The sequence below is a fragment of the Schistocerca americana genome, chromosome 4 (genome assembly GCF_021461395.2).
Source record: "Schistocerca americana isolate TAMUIC-IGC-003095 chromosome 4, iqSchAmer2.1, whole genome shotgun sequence".
Lineage (NCBI taxonomy): Eukaryota > Metazoa > Arthropoda > Insecta > Orthoptera > Acrididae > Schistocerca > Schistocerca americana.
In genome coordinates, this window is record NC_060122.1 from 61,399,485 (window position 1) to 61,418,450 (window position 18,966).

At 43.5% G+C, this 18,966-nt stretch overlaps 1 protein-coding gene across 1 annotated transcript in view; it reads right to left on the reverse strand.

Moving 5' to 3' along the window:
- The window catches only part of LOC124613048 (discoidin domain-containing receptor 2-like), a 116,565-nt gene extending 101,511 nt beyond the window's left edge, over window positions 1–15,054 (reverse strand). Inside the window, exon 1 of the mRNA XM_047141623.1 lies at window positions 14,993–15,054. The gene's annotated coding sequence lies outside the window, so the exon portion shown is untranslated. The remainder of the gene's footprint in view (window positions 1–14,992) is intronic.
- Window positions 15,055–18,966: the final 3,912 nt, after the last annotated feature.

An 18,966-nucleotide genomic window follows, 5' to 3' on the forward strand; every position in this document is an offset into this window, starting at 1 on the left:
ACACTGTATGGGCCTAATCTCTTTGTTTTTGTACAGTACATCGTTAACTTTTGTAGGACATGCTGTGGTCTTTTCTTATATCTATTACAACGTTTTTGATTTTCTATCGGCCAGAGAAGGAAATTCTCTACGTATTCACTTCCTGTGTTTTTGCTATGTAAGATTTCATAAAGAGATTATGCTCGTGCACTTACTACGAATTTTGTATTTTATATTTTTTTCGTGTACAGTATTTGTTCCATTTTTTCTTTCGGTAGATATACTGCACAGATGGCCCACGGCAGAACGTGGTAGATATTTAGGTACAAATAAAAACAGCTATGGATTAAAATTCACACTAAACAGTTGTTGGATTTCACCTAACCGAAACTTTAGAATAAAACATGCATGAAAAATATTTATAACTGTTAATGCTGTCCGGTAAGTCCAGAAACAGACAAGGAAGTGTGATATGTGTACCTAAGTAGAAGTTTCAACTGAACGACTTAAACGGGGAAGATACATGAGAATGACTGCATATATTTTCTTTTTACTTGTTGTTAACCTATTTATATACTTGTAGTTCAAGATTGTAGTTTGGTATAGATATTACCTACAAGCATTGTCATTAATAATGCTATTATTTCATTTACACTCATTTTCGAATATAGTATGGAGACTATACTACTAGTTCATTATTTATGTTTTCACCGCTATAACACTTTTATCGTATGTGACTAGTACCGCTCTCTACACTATAACATCAGTTTCATCTTTGTTTACATTTTATGTCGACGTAGAAGTCTTATCTAGTTCTCACCAGCTGTCAACTCGTTTTATATGTGAACTTTGATATATATTGATAGAATGAGTTTTGATATGGTCCTTTACATTTACTACAGAGACTCTGTATATCCCTTACATCTTTGGTTTCTCATTCTTTTGTTCATTATATCGTTAACTGTTGTTACGTTAAGCATAACTCTATTAGGCTTTTGTGGACATGTTATGGTCTTTCCTTACACCTATTATGAAGTTTTGAATTTTCTATCAGCCAGAAAAGGAAATGATCTACTGGTTTAGTTGATCTATTTTTGCCTTGTAAGCATTGATGAACACATTATGCATACGTGCTTATTACGAATTCTCTATTTCATATTTTTTCGTACCTATTATTTGTTCCATTTTTTACTTTTGGCAAATACACAGTAAAGATGCTCCACGGCCGAAACGGGTAGATATGAAGGTGCAATAAAAACTGGACCATGACATAAACCGATAGCTATTAAGATACAATAAAAACAGTTGGTACCTAAAATGCGTTTTTGCAACAATTTATTTTTTGTATGAAATGAAGCTGCCATGCAGGACGAAGAAAAGGACTTGATGCATTGATCCGAATTTCACGCGCGCATCTTTGCCGTGAATGGACAAAGGCTTATCGACGGCAGATAGTATGGGCAATGCAGGTTCAGTGGCTCAGCCACTTTCGGCGGAAACTGCGCCACGTGGCCGCCAGACACGCAAAGCGGCCTCGTGGCGAACCACTAAACTGTCCACACAATCGTAGGGTAGGGTGGGGTAGCTGAAAGTCGGACGTCCACAGGCAGCCACGTCGAGCGCTATGTCGCCGTCTTTCCACAATCACTGCCGCTGGACTCTGACATCGTTTCAGTCAGCTGAACTCTACCGAATTCATCGTCCCGTCCTGCAGTACTGCCACGGAGTCTTTCAGAAGTTACCGGCTACAGGTGGAACATTTCCTCTGGATACCTGTGCTGCCGTGGCCTATGTCATGTGAAATATTCTGAACTTGCTCACTTTACGAGCATTATCAAGTCTCACTGCTTGCATCCTCTAATACACGCTTAACTTTTGACCTTCTGGAACTTCAAGCGTCACTTCCTTCTACATCGTTTACTTTCTTTTCGACTTAACTTTCCTTGATACAAGGATCTGTCGAATTAAGTTGTATTAATATTTTACGGCCACTACACACAGTAAGAATGTTTATTCATTACTATAGGTAACAGAATTTCACCATTAAGACCGCCCGCTCCCGGTAGCTGAGTGGGTTACAGATACCTGTAACAAGAATGTATTGGTTCCTTTTATGAGACATTTCAGAAAACAAACATAGTCCGTGGTAAGAAGCACAAGACCAAATCATCATGAACAAATTTGACAAAAATTTATTTTATTTCAGTGTCAATCACCTATGTGATAAGAAGAGAAGTTTTATCTAAAAACGTTTTAATTTCAAGAGGATACAAGATTTTATGTTTCTTATGAAGATGAGAAACTTCACGTTCACTTTAATTTACTATATATGTTTTTTCACTCTCAAGAGGAAGATTAATTTCCTTTAAATAACATTAAGCAATAATATTTACCTCCTTTATGTTAGCAAAAGTGGTTAAAGCGTCTGGCTTACAAAACAACATGAAGCCGAACAAGGGGGGAAAAAGTGGTCAGCGCGACAGAATGTCACTCCTAAGGGACCGGGTTCGATTCCCGGCTGGGTCGGAAATTTTTCTCCATTCAGGAACTGGATGTTGCGCTGCCCTAATCATCATCATTTCATCCCCATCGACGCGCAAGTCGCTGAAGTGGCGTCACCTCGAAAGACTTGCACCCGGCGAACGGTCTATCCGACGGGAGGCCTTCGTCACACGAAATTTACGTTTTTACCATGAATACCTTGATCAATATCAAAATGTTTGCAATAAATTAGATGACAGAGGCATCTGTTGATATTAACAACGCATATGACTCCATACATTGGGACACACTTCCATTTTATGTACACTACCAAGTCACCTAATAGCGATGCAAGTGGTTAGGCAACTTGTTTATCAAACTTCCTGGAAGATTAAAACTGTGTGCCGGACCGAGACTCGAAATCGGGACCTTTGCATTTCGCGGGCAAGTGCTCTACCAGCTGAGCTACCCAAGCTCGACTCACGCTCAGTCCACACAGCTTTACTTCCGCCAATACCTCGTCTCCTACCTTCCAAACTTTACAGAAGAACTAAAGCTGTGAGGAGGGGGCGTGAGACGTCCTTGGGTGGCTCAGTTGGTAGAGCACTTGCCCGCGAAAGACAAAGGTCGCGAGTTGGAGTCTCGATCCGGCACATAGTTTTAATCTGCCAAGAAGTTTCATATCAGCGCACACTGAGCTCCAGAGTGAAAATCTCATTCTGGAATTTGTTTATCATCTGGCAGACATTAAAGCTGAAGAATGTGTCCATTTTTGTGGTGTCCATAAAAATGTCTTTCACCCAAGCTGTGAAAGGCAACTTAAAGAATGTTAATAAATGTGTTGAAAGTGTTTAGCATAGATAGCAAGAGTAGAGCATTTGTGCAATAAAAAATGAACATCTATGAACAGCAGCAGTCGAAGAAAGAGCAAGAAAAATAGAGATTGCCTTCGAATTATGTCAGAATACTCAAAAATCTAACCCCCTTCTAACCACGCTGTAGTACAGACACTACGGTGCCGTAGTGAGAGGCAAAAGAAACAAAATTTTTTACGGGAGGTATAGGGGCGCAAAGAAAACGTAACAGCAGATGAGTTAACATTTTACTTGAAGACAAACAAGGAATGACGTCAAAAAAGGAATTATGTTTGAAAGATCTCATCCGCAATGAAGAAAAGAAGGCTAGCTTTCTGTGGACTGTTTAAAATGTGCAACTGATAAATGGTTTAAAATGAGATCCTTACTTCCCAAGAGAACAGAAAGACACAATTCCCAGTGGATCAGGAAGTAGGGAAGTATGTATGGAATTAGTAAAGAAGATATTACAGTTCACAAGTGGCTGGAACGATGAGACAAACAAATATGAATAAAGACTGCACTGTACCGTGGCTTACAGTGAATACATTCTGTTCGGAAAATCCCATTACACACTTCTAGGACTTGTAGAGGGGAGTGAGCAAATAATATTTTGAACTGGAACCCATGTCCGAAAGCGTAACGTTTCTGTGCTACAACCGTTTGAAAACATATTAGTAACGGGATCACTTTTACAAGTAATTCATTAGTTGTGACCCAATACATAAATTTTTTACCATTCCAGTCACTGACAGCCAAAGCAATTGCTCATGTATTCGTTGACGGGTTCTCTTCAACATGACGCGGTACGGCCTCTTCCAGTTCGGGTGAGCGGCCTTCCCTTGGAATACCACAGTCACGCCTGCTGACGGTGAAAGGATCCCTTTCTCGAAGCAATTGAGTAATTATGGCGAAAAGGGTGTGCAATGGAGTCGGAAATTGCGGAGAATTATCTTGATAAAGCCGAAGAGTTGCTCGTCCATTACCGCGAGCTTTGCTATTCAGAAAAATGTTGTTGGTGTATTTTCCAAGATTGTACTCATTAATGCTGCTCTAACACTCACAGAGACGTGAAAGTGGCTCGAAGGAACTCAGAGAGGTAGGATGAACGTCAAATGACATCAGTCGATCCGACGAAACCACCCTCCACTATGACAACCCTTTTGCATAACTACCTAGCAAACATGTTTTCAAACGGCTGTATAGCGGAAATGTTGCGTTTCCGGATTTTGGTTCCTACTCAAAATACTATGTATCCACTTACCTCTCCAAGTCCAAAAAGTTTATAACGGGAATTTCTGAATACCCCAAATAGCGGAGAGTTCCCTATATTTAGGAATCGCTTGTACTGTCTGACATTCAGTGAGGCGAACGTGAACTATGCACTTCCTGGAGATCTTATTCATTTATGTGTTCTGTCTGTTGAGGACCTGATTGTCTGGTGGCAGCTTTGATATTGCCATAGTTTTTATCCAGTCTTTTTTGTATGTGAACAAAGGAGTTACTGTTGTAAGATAAATGGCAACGTAATGATTTTTTTATCTGTGAATACAGATGAAAAACTTCACTTTTCAGTCATGGTATGGTATTGTTTGTGGTCCGTTTGTAAGAAAATAAAGAAGAGAAAATGACATCTTTGCATGTAATGTACCACTGTTAGTGTCTAATATTATATAGGTATAATTTAACAAACTTGCATGTAAGGCAAGCTTTAGAAAAATCGCTTAGCATTAATAGTGTCTCGTAACGTTTAAAAGTGATGCGGTGAAATTTGTTATTCGATCTTTATCGTAAGTTATAAATTAAATAACTATTTTGAATTAGATTGTGGAAACAAGAGCTTTCGTGGAAATGGAGGCACAGATGAATTATATTAGACTGTAACACTACATCTAAATGAGAATAAAGATTAAATGAATATGCCTAAGCCTACTGTTGTGTACATAGTTCCGCACAGTCAGCGCGTACACAACTTTCCCACTAGAGCGCGCCCCACTAAGCACAACAGCGCAGGCGAAGCGCTCGTCCGTCTCCGCACTACGAGATGGCGCTGTCTTAGAGACGGACCAAATTCTGCTTCCGCCGATCCGCGTATTAATATGTAACGCAGCCAATGAGATTGATGCTAACGTAGAACCTTTTCTCCTCGTGGATCACACTCGCGCAGTGATACCTGAACGCTTGAGGTATTATAACAAGTGTACAGACCTCCGATTAGTCAGTCTGCATTTGTCTGCAACAGTCTGTACAAGTTCTACATTTGTCTGTACCAGTCTGTAGTCAAGTTTCAGTCTGCGCCTAATAAGATTACCATATTACTGTCCATAGCCATGAAGATAAATGTATAGACACTTTGTTAAGTATCAGAGATATATGTGAGAATGAGATTAACATAACAATACCAAAGGAACTTCAGATTGTCAATTGTAAATAGCATCCCGAACCAAGTAATGTTTATGCTTGTTTTTATTTTAATAAATGTGTGTGAAAATTAATTAAATTCTGTTTAAAGTTGGTCACTGTCAATCTGCTACTCGAGGCGTGCAAGTGGCATTTCTATCGTCTGACCTAATGGCAGAAGATAAACGCGCCACGATAAGACCACGAGACATATTGCTGACACTCGCCCACTTCCTTAGAGCGACAAGTCAAATAATCTGATGGTGTGTATACTGAAGGTCTTACAGTACGCACACCAAACCTAGAATAGAGAAGCATGCTGCAAATAAAAACAAATATGCAAACAGGAATTTAAAATTTTTTGTTGCAGTTAAGTGTTTGCTAATGAAGTTCAGAACTAATTGGAACAACATATTCTTACATTTGAAAAGGTAAGTCGGCCTCAAGATAACTTGCATTAAACACTGCAGAACTAAACTATTTCAGTGCAGAGGAAACCACCGTCGGCAAAAAGTGGGCTGAAAGTGCCCATTCATTATATATCGACTAATCCGGGGGAAATGATGAAAGCTCGAAGTAAAACTTTAAGGCTAACCAAGGAGGGTCTTAACTAAAATGCAGCACATGCAAACAAAAAGGAAAAATAGACAACCGAAGCAAAGGAGAAGTCTACAACAATAGCTCCACCTATGAGAAGGAAGTGTGTTGCAGACTCTGCAAGGAAGCCACCACAGAAATTCGTTCGTAAAACGGAGGAATTGAACATCAACCTGTGCGAGAAAGATGGAATTAAAGAAACGATCAGATTCATGAAACGCAAAATGTGGACTGATACAGTGTGTGCAGGGATGGAGAAACGAGGAAACACATTACATTGCAATTCCTGCATATAATGATAGAAGAACGAAAATATGGACTATTTTCTTAAACTGAGACTAGTATATATCTTTACGCTCAGTGACATAGTTATTAAGGATGGTAGAATTTATGAACCCACTAGGAAACCAGATCCCTAATTTGTACCGCTTGCTGGTATTTAGAAATTTTAACGTAGTCTGTTTATTTTTCTCAGGCTATCAAATTAAAATTGTTGGATGTGAGGTGCGCCAGTTACGTAAAACAAATTTTTTCTGAGTACCGAAACATGTTTCGGCACCACTGTGCCATCATCAGTGGCTTTTCGTTTTTATGTGTTCTTTACATTTGGTGTGCTTGAATTTTCTGGATCACTTGTGTGTTAATTACTACAGGTAGTTTGTCATATGCAACACCTACCAGTCAGTGTACATGGGACAAACATGCAGAAACTTCAAAAAAAGATAGTCAGAACATTTCAGAGCCCCAAAAAGCAACAGCTCCCATAGCACATTTGCTGACCACTTTCTAGCCAACAATCACCAGCCAATCACAATAGTAACAGACCTAAGAATACTAAAACCCAGCCGCAGCCTATACAGCAAACAGTTTATGGGTTTTAATCGCGTTAAATAACAGGTTTGTACCACACAAGAAGAACTATACAAAATACACTGCGTCCGTAATGCAGCAACCACACTGATCACCGCGACGTCGGACGCCGCCTGGTAGCGTTGCGGGCACCCAACGCGGTAGCAAAATTATGTAAGCGGAGCAGACATGGACGGGGGATCGCCCAAGCGAAGATACGGGCTGGAAATGCGGAAACCACTGAGATAACCGGCTTTGACAAGGGGCTGATTGTTATCACGTAGAAAACGGCGAGGTTGGTCGAATTTTTATGTGATACTGTCGTGAGTATCCAAAGAAAGTTGTAGAAGGACAGAAACTACCACTAGCCGCTAAATGGTTGAATGTCCACAACACTTCATAGAACGTTGGGTTCGCAGGCTTGTCTGCTCTGTGAAATAATATTGATGGCGATCTGTGGCATCTCTGCCGAAAGAGCTCCGTCTTGATGCACGCAAAAGTGTTTTGGAGAACGCCGTACCTCGTACATTGTTGAACGTGGAGGTCCGGAACAGACTACCCCTACGTTTACACGTGTTGACACAACGACATCATCAATTACGACTGCAGTGGGCACGGCCCCATCGGGATTCGACCGTCTATCAGTGTAAACGTTCAGCCCTTCGGGTGAATTACATTTTTGCTACACTAGGTCGCTAGTCGTCTCCACAGACGCCGTCTTTTAGTTGGACGGAAGCTAGGAACGTGCAGCGCGCCACCAACGAAGGATGGTAGGAACAGTATTATGTTATGGGAGACATTCTAATGCGCTTGCATGGGACCTGTGGTAGTAATCGAAGACAAGCTGACAGCTACGAACCACCTGCACCCCTTCATGCTTGATGTCTTTCCCGACGGCGATGTCATCTTTCAGCCGTATAACTATCCGTCTCTCGGAGCCAGAACCGTGCTACAGCAGTTTGAGGAGCTTCGTAGTGAACTAACGTTGATGCCTCGGCGACCAATTTCGCCTGACGTAAAGCCTATAGAACCCATCTGGGTCGCTATCGGGCGCCATCAGCGCGTACGCAAATCACCGGCCCATTACTTACGCGAATTATATGACCTGTGCTTAGACATCTAACGCCACATACCTCCACAAACCTACCAACAAACTGTCGGATCCCTGATACGCAGAATTAGTGATGTCTTTCGTTCCAAAGACGGATAAACAAGCAATTAAGCAGGCTGTGATAATGTTTTGGCTCATCAGAATATATTGTAAATGTAGAGATTTCTGTTTCAACAGTTGAGTTCCTGAGATGATCTTCATTCTTATCTTGTTGCTAACAGTGCCTTCTTCTTGACAGCCGAAACTTACAAAATATAATTTTGCTATGCAGTTGTTTAAAGTACACAGCCAAACATTCAACTGCCAACGGCCTTGCAGCAGTGGATACACCGATTCCCGTCAGATCACCAAAGTTAAGCGCTGTCGGGCGTGGCCGGTACTTGGGTGGCTCACCGTCTGGGCCGCCATGCGCTGTTGCCATTTTTCGGAGTGCACTCAGCCTCGTGATGCCAATTGATGAGCTACTCGACCGAATAATAGCGGCTCCGGTCACAGAAAACCATCATAACGACCGGGAGAGCAGTGTGCTGACTACGCGCCCCTCCTATCCGCATCCTCATCTGAGGATGACACGGCGGTCGAATGGTCCCGATGGGGCGCTTGTGGCCTGTAGACGGAGTGAGTGCAAACATTCAACTGGTTTCGTCTATACATCACTTTTGTTGTGACAATGGAAGAAAGTCTGACATTATTTCTCTCGCTACCACAGACGCTTGAAGAAACACCACCAGTGTCTTTGGTTTAATGACGAGATCATAAACTCTAATGAATTGTCCAAAATAGCTTCACTGTGCCGCGATTTTTTCATAATGCGGTTCGTATGATTAGCGGCTCTCTTCAAGTCTTTATAGGTCACTCTCCAGATAGCTTCGTTGGTGACGACACAGAGGATCACACATCATACAAAGCTAACACTGTGGTGTCACCGCCAGACACCACACTTGCTAGGTGGTAGCCTTTAAATCGGCCGCGGTCCGTTAGTATACGTCGGACCCGCGTGTCGCCACTATCAGTGATTGCAGACCAAGTGCCGCCACACGGCAGGTCTAGAGAACTTCCTAGCACTCGCCCCAGTTGTACAGCCGACTTTGCTAGCGATGGTTCACTGACAAAATACGCTCTCATTTGCCGAGGCGATAGTTAGCATAGCCTTCAGTTACGTCATTTGCTACGACCTAGCAAGGCGCCATTACCAGTTACTATTGATGCTGTAAAACATGTACCGTCAAGAGCGATGTTCATCAATTATGGATTAAGGTTAAGTATTCCAGCAGCTACGTACGTTTTTTGTTAGTCTCATTTCCTTGACCTGTTCCAGACCTCACGCCAGCCTGCGTGAGCTAAAACGCGTGCCTTTCGGCTTCCTCTCATAGTGGGTTGGCTGTCTTGCCAATCCACAACAAACACAACATCTACTAGGTTATACTTCCGACTTATGTAACGCTAAAACATTAGTTCGAAAGTGAACTTCCATCAACCAGACGCTGATCTAACTGGACGCATGGCTACGCTCAGAGTGTACCAACAGTTACGAGTAGTCCGACAGCATCCACATGGTGCCTCAAGGCACCATGCGGATTTCTCCACAGTCACCGGCCAGAAGTGCCCAACTTGACAATCTGCTGATTATGTTAATCATAATTCACTGGGTTCAGTATTTGACACGTTTTCACAGACGCATCAGCGCTAGTAACTCTGTCACACATCCACTTCACACTTGTTACTTAATGTATAACCTCTCTCAGTAAATTACTGTTAATGGTTGTTGATCTGTGTTGTCGTAATTTCTGCCGTACTTTACCTAAACTTGAAAATTTTTACTCTGGCTGGAGTCACGGTAAATTTATCGAATTATGCTGCCGCCATTTGACTGTCACAATTTTTATTTTGTTGTCATGCATCCGAACTTCGGCCTTGGACCATTTTCAGGCACATATAGATGACTTTTTGTACTTGAAAACGACCTACAGCCGATATCTGGATTGTATAACAATAAAATAAAATTTATTACAGTCAAATGGCGGCAGCATCATTCAAAAAATTTGCCTATACGTGTTTGGTCCTGTGACGACGCTGCAACGATTATGAGTGCGAGCAAGCCACCTTCAGAACAACACAGCTCTAAATGGTTGCCTGTCACGTTAGCGTCTCGAAATCAGTGAATGTCTCTCTCTGTATAGGTACATTTTTAAACTTCTCAACTACGATGCGAGGAGGGCATCGAGGGTGTTGCGGGGGTGTGACAGGGGTGCAGGACCCATTGCCGTTTTGGTCACGTATACCTGTATATCAGTGTACGCTATTGTAGAGAACGGAACAGGAGGAATGAATAATCATAACCCTTTGTTGTTTCGGATCACGTTCAAATTTTGTCGATTGGTTTTGAACGGTCCCTAGTGCTTCCACTCAATACACCTCAGCAAAAACTGCGGTCGTGCTACAGTCAAAGAGGGGAGCGATCATGTTCAAAGAAACTGCGGGCTCACGGTGTTCTTAAAGAAATTTTGAATCGTCCGGGGGGCAGGGTCAAAGATTGCCAAGATCGTTGTCCTATTGCCCGTCGCACTTTGAACTGTCGTTTCCGACCGCATAATGCATGGGGACGAATCTGGATGAGGTATCGAATATATTGCTTCCCCCTCCAGAGGAGGTCACGAATGTAAAATTAGATAGATTCGAGCGCCCATGGAGGCTTCCCGGCATTCGTTCTTCCCGCGAACCATACGCGACTGGAACAGGAGGTAATGACAGTGGCACGTAAAGTGCCCTCCGACACACACCGTTGGGTGGCTTGCGGACTATAATTGTAGATGTAGATGTAGGTGTAGATTCCCCGCAAGGGGCCAATGGTTCCACTGACGCCTTTTATGCCACCCTGTGAGGCCTTTACGTCTCTACACTGAGCAGCTGTGTGTCTGAAACGCTTTCCTTGGTCACTCATAAGAACACAGCGTAATGTCGACGCTGCACCTCGCGGTTGTGACCTCCATCGCAAGACCGTCGGAAAAAGGGCTTAAACGTGGCTAAGAAGGTTGTGATGACCTTTTCATCGTGTCACACGTCCATGGTGGCTATGCGTAGACTTTTGGTGAAATGTGGTGTCGTCGTGACAGCATAAAACCACCTCACACATCACATTAACTCCTCACCTCTTCCCTCTATTTTGATGGTCCGACAGGTTTCAATCGTCTCCGAGCGCGGGGGTGACGTCACAGAGCGCTACGCTTTTGTACCATTACAGAGAATGATTGCAGCCACCTTTGAGCCAATTTTCAGACTTCTGTGTCGCAATGGAAGACGGTTAAGGTGCTCCAAAGGCTGACCATTTAGAGTAGTTCTGTAAAGTGACAACACATGCAACTGCATTTTGGAGTGAGCACAGAACTGAATTGGCCATTAAAGTTTAGCAACACACAAGTGGCGTTCAATAATCAGAGCAAAACACTTTTTTTTCGAACAATTTCGAATGAAAACCCCCTTGAGTCCCTACAGTTTCATGAAGCTGTGTTAGGTGACAACGTTATACACAGCCTTCAAAATGGCTTCTGTAACGGAGGTCCGCTCAGAGAGCTGTTGTTGAGTATCTTTTCAGGAAACAGCAATAGACTGCAGATATTTGTAGGCCCTTGCAGAACTCCTGTGGAGTTCTGGCAGTGAACAAAAGCACGATAAGTCGTTGGGCGAGGTGTCTAACATCATAGCGAGAAGGGTGCCCAAACCTCTCCGGTCTCCCGCACACAGTTCTGTCTGCTGCAATGTTTGAACGTACTGACACTCTCATTCGAGGTGACCGACGAACCACAATCAAACACTTCGCTACACAGCTTGACGTCTCTGTTGGCAGTGCTGACACACTCGACCACCGACTGGTGTAATCGATGATTTGTGTCCGCTGGGTCCGCCTAACAGAAGATCATCAAGAGAAACGAAGGACCATTTGTTTAGCCGAATGAAGCATGCACTCCGTGGGAAGCAGTACGTGGATGATGTGGAATCCAGCGATACTGTAAGACGCTGGTTCCGACGTCGACCAGTAAAGTGGTACCATGCAGGCCTGCAGGCCCTCCCTGGAAGGTGGCCTAAGGCCGTCGCATTGAACGGACATTGTGTTGAAAAATAGGGTTCTGTAGCCAAAAGAGTAAGGAATAATATGGTATATTGGAACCCTGAATGAAAGCAACCTGCTTTCGGGGAAAAAAAAGTTTCTATGTTAGCAACTGAATGCCCCTCATATATATATATATATATATATATATATATATATATATATATATATATATATATATATATATATAGGGTGAGTCACCTAACATTACCGCTGGATATATTTCGTAAACCACATAAAACACTGACGAATCGATTCCACAGACCGAACGTGAGGAGAGGGGCTAGTGTAATTGGTTAATACAAACCATAAAAAAATGCACGCGAGTGTGTTTTTTAACACAAACCTACGTTTTCTTAAATAGAACCCCGTTAGTTTTGTTAGCACATCTGAACATATAAACAAATACGTAATCAGTGCCGTTTGTTGCATTGTAAAATGTTAATTACATCCGGAGATATTGTAACCTAAAGTTGACGCTTGAGTACCACTCCTCCGCTGTTCGATCGTGTGTATAGGAGAACACCGAATTACGTAGGGATCCAAAGGGAGCGGTGATGGACCTTAGGTACAGAAGAGACTGGAACGGCACATTACGTCCACATGCTAACACCTTTTTATTGGTCTTTTTCACTGACGCACATGTACATTACCATGAGGCTTGAGGTACACGTACACACGTGGTTTTCGTTTTCAATTACGGAGTGGAATAGAGTGTGTCCCGACATGTCAGGCCAATAGATGTTCAATGTGGTGGCCATCATTTGCTGCACACAATTGCAATCTCTGGCGTAATGAATGTCGTACACGCCGCAGTACATCTGGTGTAATGTCGCCGCAGGCACATCACGGTACACATTCTCCTTTAACGTACCACACAGAAAGAAGTCCAGAGGTGTAAGATCAGGAGAACGCGCTGGTCAATTTATGCGTCCTCGACGTCATGGTAATGTACATGTGCGTCAGTGAAAAAGACCAATAAAAAGGTGTTAGCATGTGGACGCAATGTGCTGTTCCAGTCTCTTCTGTACCTAAGGTCCATCACCGTTCCCTTTGGATCCCTACGTAATTCGGTGCTCTCCGATACACACGATCGAACAGCGGAGGAGTGGTACTCAAGCGTCAACTTTAGGTTACAATATCTCCCGATGTAATTAACATTTTACAATGCAACGGCACTGATTACGTATTTGTTTATATGTTCAGATACGATAACAAAACTAACATGGTTCCATTTAAAAAACCGTAGCTTTGTGTTAAAAAACGTACTTCCGTGCATTTTTTTATGGTTTGTATTAACCAATTACACTAGCCCCTCTCCTCACGTTCGGTCTGTGGAATCGATTCGTCAGTATTTGACGTGGTTTACGAAATATATCCAGCGTTAACGTTAGGTGACTCACCCTATATATATATATATATATATATATATATATATATATATATATACACTCCTGGAAAATTGAAATAAGAACACCGTGAATTCATTGTCCCAGGAAGGGGAAATTTTATTGACACATTCCTGGGGTCAGATACATCACATGATCACACTGACAGAACTACAGGCACATAGACACAGGCAACAGAGCATGCACAATGTCGGCACTAGTACAGTGTATATCCACCTTTCGCAGCAATGCAGGCTGCTATTCTCCCATGGAGACGATCGTAGAGATGCTGGATGTAGTCCTGTGGAACGGCTTGCCATGCCATTTCCACCTGGCGCCTCAGTTGGACCAGCGTTCGTGCTGGACGTGCAGACCGCGTGAGACGATGCTTCATCCAGTCCCAAACATGCTCAATGGGGGACAGATCCGGAGATCTTGCTGGCCAGGGTAGTTGACTTACACCTTCTAGAGCACGTTGGGTGCCACGGGATACATGCGGACGTGCATTGTCCTGTTGGAACAGCAAGTTCCCTTGCCGGTCTAGGAATGGTAGAACGATGGGTTAGATGACGGTTTGGATGTACCGTGCACTATTCAGTGTCCCCTCGACGATCACCAGTGGTGTACGGCCAGTGTAGGAGATCGCTCCCCACACCATGATGCCGGGTGTTGGCCCTGTGTGCCTCGGTCGTACGCAGTCCTGATTGTGGCGCTCACCTGCACGGCGCCAAACAATTCGGCGGTACGTCCACCGGGCCTCCCGCATGCCCACTATACGCCCTCGCTCAAAGTCCGTCAGTTGCACATACGGTTCACGTCCACGCTGTCGCGGCATGCTACCAGTGTTAAAGACTGCGATGGAGCTCCGTATGCCACGGCAAACTGGCTGACACTGACGGCTGCGGTGCACAAATGCTGCGCAGCTAGCGCCATTCGACGGCCAACACCGCGGTTCCTGGTGTGTCCGCTGTGCCGTGCGTGTGATCATTTCTTGTACAGCCCTCTCGCAGTGTCCGGAGCAAGTATGGTGGGTCTGACACACCAGTGTCAATGTGTTCTTTTTTCCATTTCCAGGAGTATATATATATATATATATATATATATATATATATATATATATATATATATATGGGGCATTATATATATAAAAGAACCTGACAGCCTGTGGTGGACCTGCAATTGTTTTCAGCATTCGTCACAAAGTGTAGAGAGACGAGTGCGTACTTACACCTGTCGATGGCGGAGGCGCGCTGCGCGGGTCCCGGCAGCAGCAGCAGCAGCGGCGGCAGCAGCAGCAGCCGCATCCTGCCGCGGCTACTGGAGGCGGAGGCGGCCGCCGCTCGCCCGCCCCCACGGCCTCATCTGCAACCGCAAACACGCCTCCGCGTAAGACACTTAGCGCGCGCCGCCGCACCTTCGACACGTGTTTCTGTTCTGGAGTGCGGAGCAAGGACGTGGGTGCGACAAGGGGAGGCGTTAAGTGCCCGGGGGGAGTTTCCACGCGGGCGTCAGTCAACAGACGCCACTCTTTCTCGTCTCTGTTACAAAGTATATAAGGTGTGCGGAGTCACGGTCACAATAGGAGACAAAACATTGACCACCAGGAGGCGACCTTAAGAGATCGTGTCAACTTAGCCAATACAGCCTCATTCTAAGAACTCTTCGCCGGCTGTAGCTTGGGTCCTCAGTTCGACAAGGAATGGGTCCATAATTTTCTTCAGATATGGCTGGCGTACTGAACTAAGGAGGAGAAACCTGCTAAGGAACCAAATTGTAGAAGAAGAAAGGTGGACAGACCGAGCAAAGTGGCGAAGTACTATTGATACCCCAACTCGACCAGATGTTGGATAGAAGGGAAACGAAGATGACGATGACTGAACTAAGTGCACTCCTTGATGTTTAGGTCCTGCGTTGCTGTCAACTGTGGGCTTGTTGAGTGCTACGTTCCAGTCGCTGTTCCAAACAGTCCCCGACGTTTTCTAAGGGACTAAGAACTGTCGAGATGCGATAATGAGGCTGAGTGTTCGTCAGACTACGAAAGTGGGAGTGCAGGTCAGTGAAGACGGGAGTGTCCAAACGACACTCACTGTGAAGGTGCAGAAGGAAGCGGAACGTATGGTCACCGATAATGTTGAAATAAACATCCTGTTTAACCGCAGAAGTGACATCATGTAACACCTTAACTGCCATTTAATTTATTTTTTACTGTATGACCGGTTTCGGTCAAATATCACTGTCTTGCAATTGTTGTACACGTGTCATGGATACAGGAAAATTTGCCGGCCGGAGTGGCCGAGCGGTTCTAGGCGCTACAGTCTGGAATCGCACGACCGCTACGGTCGCAGGTTCTAATCCTGCCTCGGGCATGGATGTGTGTGATGTCCTTACGTTAGTTACATTTAAGTAGTTCTAAGTTCTAGGGGACTGATGACCTCAGAAGTTAAGTCTCATAGTGCTCAGAGCCATTTGAATCATTTGAACCATACAGGAAAATTTCAGGAGAAAAGGATGTTTGTAAACTGTAATAAATGTACAAGCAATATAGAGCGTTGTTAACAAGTGTTACATATATGCATAGTAAAACCAGTCAAAAATATATAATATTTATAAATAACTGATGCCGCGGTACATGTATGGAGTGTCAATTACAGACAACTATTCAGGAAATGTACAAAATCATCGTCACCTTCTCCATCTAAAAATTAGGTGTTGTACCCACCTGCTACGGTCTCTATCATCCATCCATCGTCCATCCATCTCTTACAAGGTATACTTAGTCCTCTTTTCCAATAAGCTGATAATTCATTATCCTTTTCAGCAATCTGTATTCTGTTATTCTATCAACATCATCATTCAATTTCACTCTATAATCTCGTATCTTATCATTAACTGAAAAGATTTTTAAATCTTATATTACTGTTTCATCCCTTATTTTGCCTATTTTGTTACAGTCGTTACGTATCTCATGAACTTCGAATTTGCTGCATGTATGAGCCATTTGTTTTGTTACTGTCCATGATTCGAGACCATATACAAGAGCAGGTAAGCCTTAACTTTATAGTATTTCATGAAGTAGAATAGTTGCTCTAAAATTTTCGCACTGATTTTTATTTTCAATCTTACTGGATTCTTTCCTTTCAAAGCCACCATCTTTGTCTTACTTCGTGATAAAGTTCAGTTGTACTGTATCGCGTTATGGCACACTCTATACAGGGCTTTTCCATAAGAGCGTACAAAAATGTAATAAGACATAGAGAATGCTCCATTGAGCAATTTTTGGTTGGGAACCCTCGGTCAAAGGAGCCAGCGAATGAGATATGGAAGTAAACTTGTCTATCGTTTCGCCTAGCATTACTGTTTTCCAGCTTATTTACAACTAACTTGAGTACAGATGTACACGTACTCTGCTGTTTATTTACGTGTACATTCATTATTTCCTGCAAGGAAACAGGGAGGATGAGCCAGATCACTAGGAAATCATAAAGCAGGTTTTGTTTACTTGACCTATCCACAAGGTGGCTCTGCTGTATTGTACGAGTATTTACATTGTCCCACGACAGAGCGTGCAACGAATCAGCGACAGATCCATTCATTACTCAGTGCTATTCAGAAACATACAGTACAGTACGATGGATCAGTACCGTTACAGTTTTTCAGAACTCACTGCATGCATCCTGTGTATGCAGAAGCACGTTGCAAAACTCTCGCTGCCGAAAGGCTGAACAGGGAACGATTTCCTGATAGACATCACTCGTCACGACGAGTGTTTATTTCTGTCGATCGACAAATGTGGAAGACCGGCTCACTGGAAAGAAGGAACGAGAGACCTGGTAACATGAGGACCACTCGCACACCCGGTTTTGAAGAGGAGGTGCTTTCAGGCGTTGCAGCGGACCCCACTACAAGTACTCGTCGTAGTGCACGTGAAATGGGTGCTGCACGTACTAGCGTGTGGCGGGTACTCCACGAACAACACTTACACCCACATAACCCAAAACGACTCCACGCAATGCTTGTGACTGACTTTGCACGAAGCGATGTATTGCGTCAGTGTTGTTCCAACAATGGATTGATCGACCATATTTTCTCCAAATCGTGTTGTTTACTGGCCAACCCTCATTTGGTCGTGGTGGTATTTCGAACAGCAGGAATACCCAAGTGTGGGATGAGGAAAGCATTCAAGCTGTAACAGAGTAAAACCGTCAAGTACGTTGTGCCGTAAATATCTGGGCCGGTACTGTAGGCGACAATCTCAATGGGCCCTATCTTCTACCTGCCCGTATGAACGCCCACCTGCCGCCCAAAGAGTTCTACCTCAGTTATTGGACACCGTACCTTTGGCTCTTCGTGAGAGAATAAGGATACAACATGACGGTGCACCGCCTCACTTCAGTGTGGATGTCCACAACCATCTCAATGCTGTGTTTACTGGTCGCCAGACTGGAAGGGGATGTCGTATTCCATGACCTGTGGGGCCATCTGGCCTGAATACTCCAATTACTTCCTATGGGGATATCTAAAGCCACTTTTGTAAGGGACCCCAGTGGACACGGAGTTGGAATTAGATTCCAGAATTGTAACTCTGCGTGATGTGATTCGAAACACGCCAGGGATATTTATCACCCTGATTCAGAATCTTGTTCGCCGATGTCATGCTTGCATTGTTGACGGACGTCAGATTCAGTACATTATGTAAGATGTAGTACAAATGGCACGTTCATTGTGTCAATGATGGTGTTAGCAGTTAGCTGTAACTAATTTAGATAAAGAAGTGCACAGTAAAGTGATTTTATTCCTATTATCTCCTTAAGCTTGCTTCTCCGACCCCAGGTTAGCTGCCTCAAAGTGTTCAGTGGAACATCCTCTGTGCACTTTTAAACTTCCTCATGCTCTTACTGCTCTTTGTAAGTTATTTCATTTCCTGTGGAATTATCCAGTCATGAACATATAACAATTTAATGGTAAACTATATCCTACTTTAATTTCTATTTCATCTTTCCACATCGTAACTAGGTCGTCAATATAAGAATTAAATAAAGTAGGCGATAGAGTACACCCTTGTCGAACACCTTGATTGATCAAAATTTCAACTGTGATTTTTGAACCTGAAATTGTAACTATTATTGCACTTTGATACATTATAACGTAATGTAGATTAATAATGTGTTTAGGAACACACTTTATTTCCAACATTTTCCACAA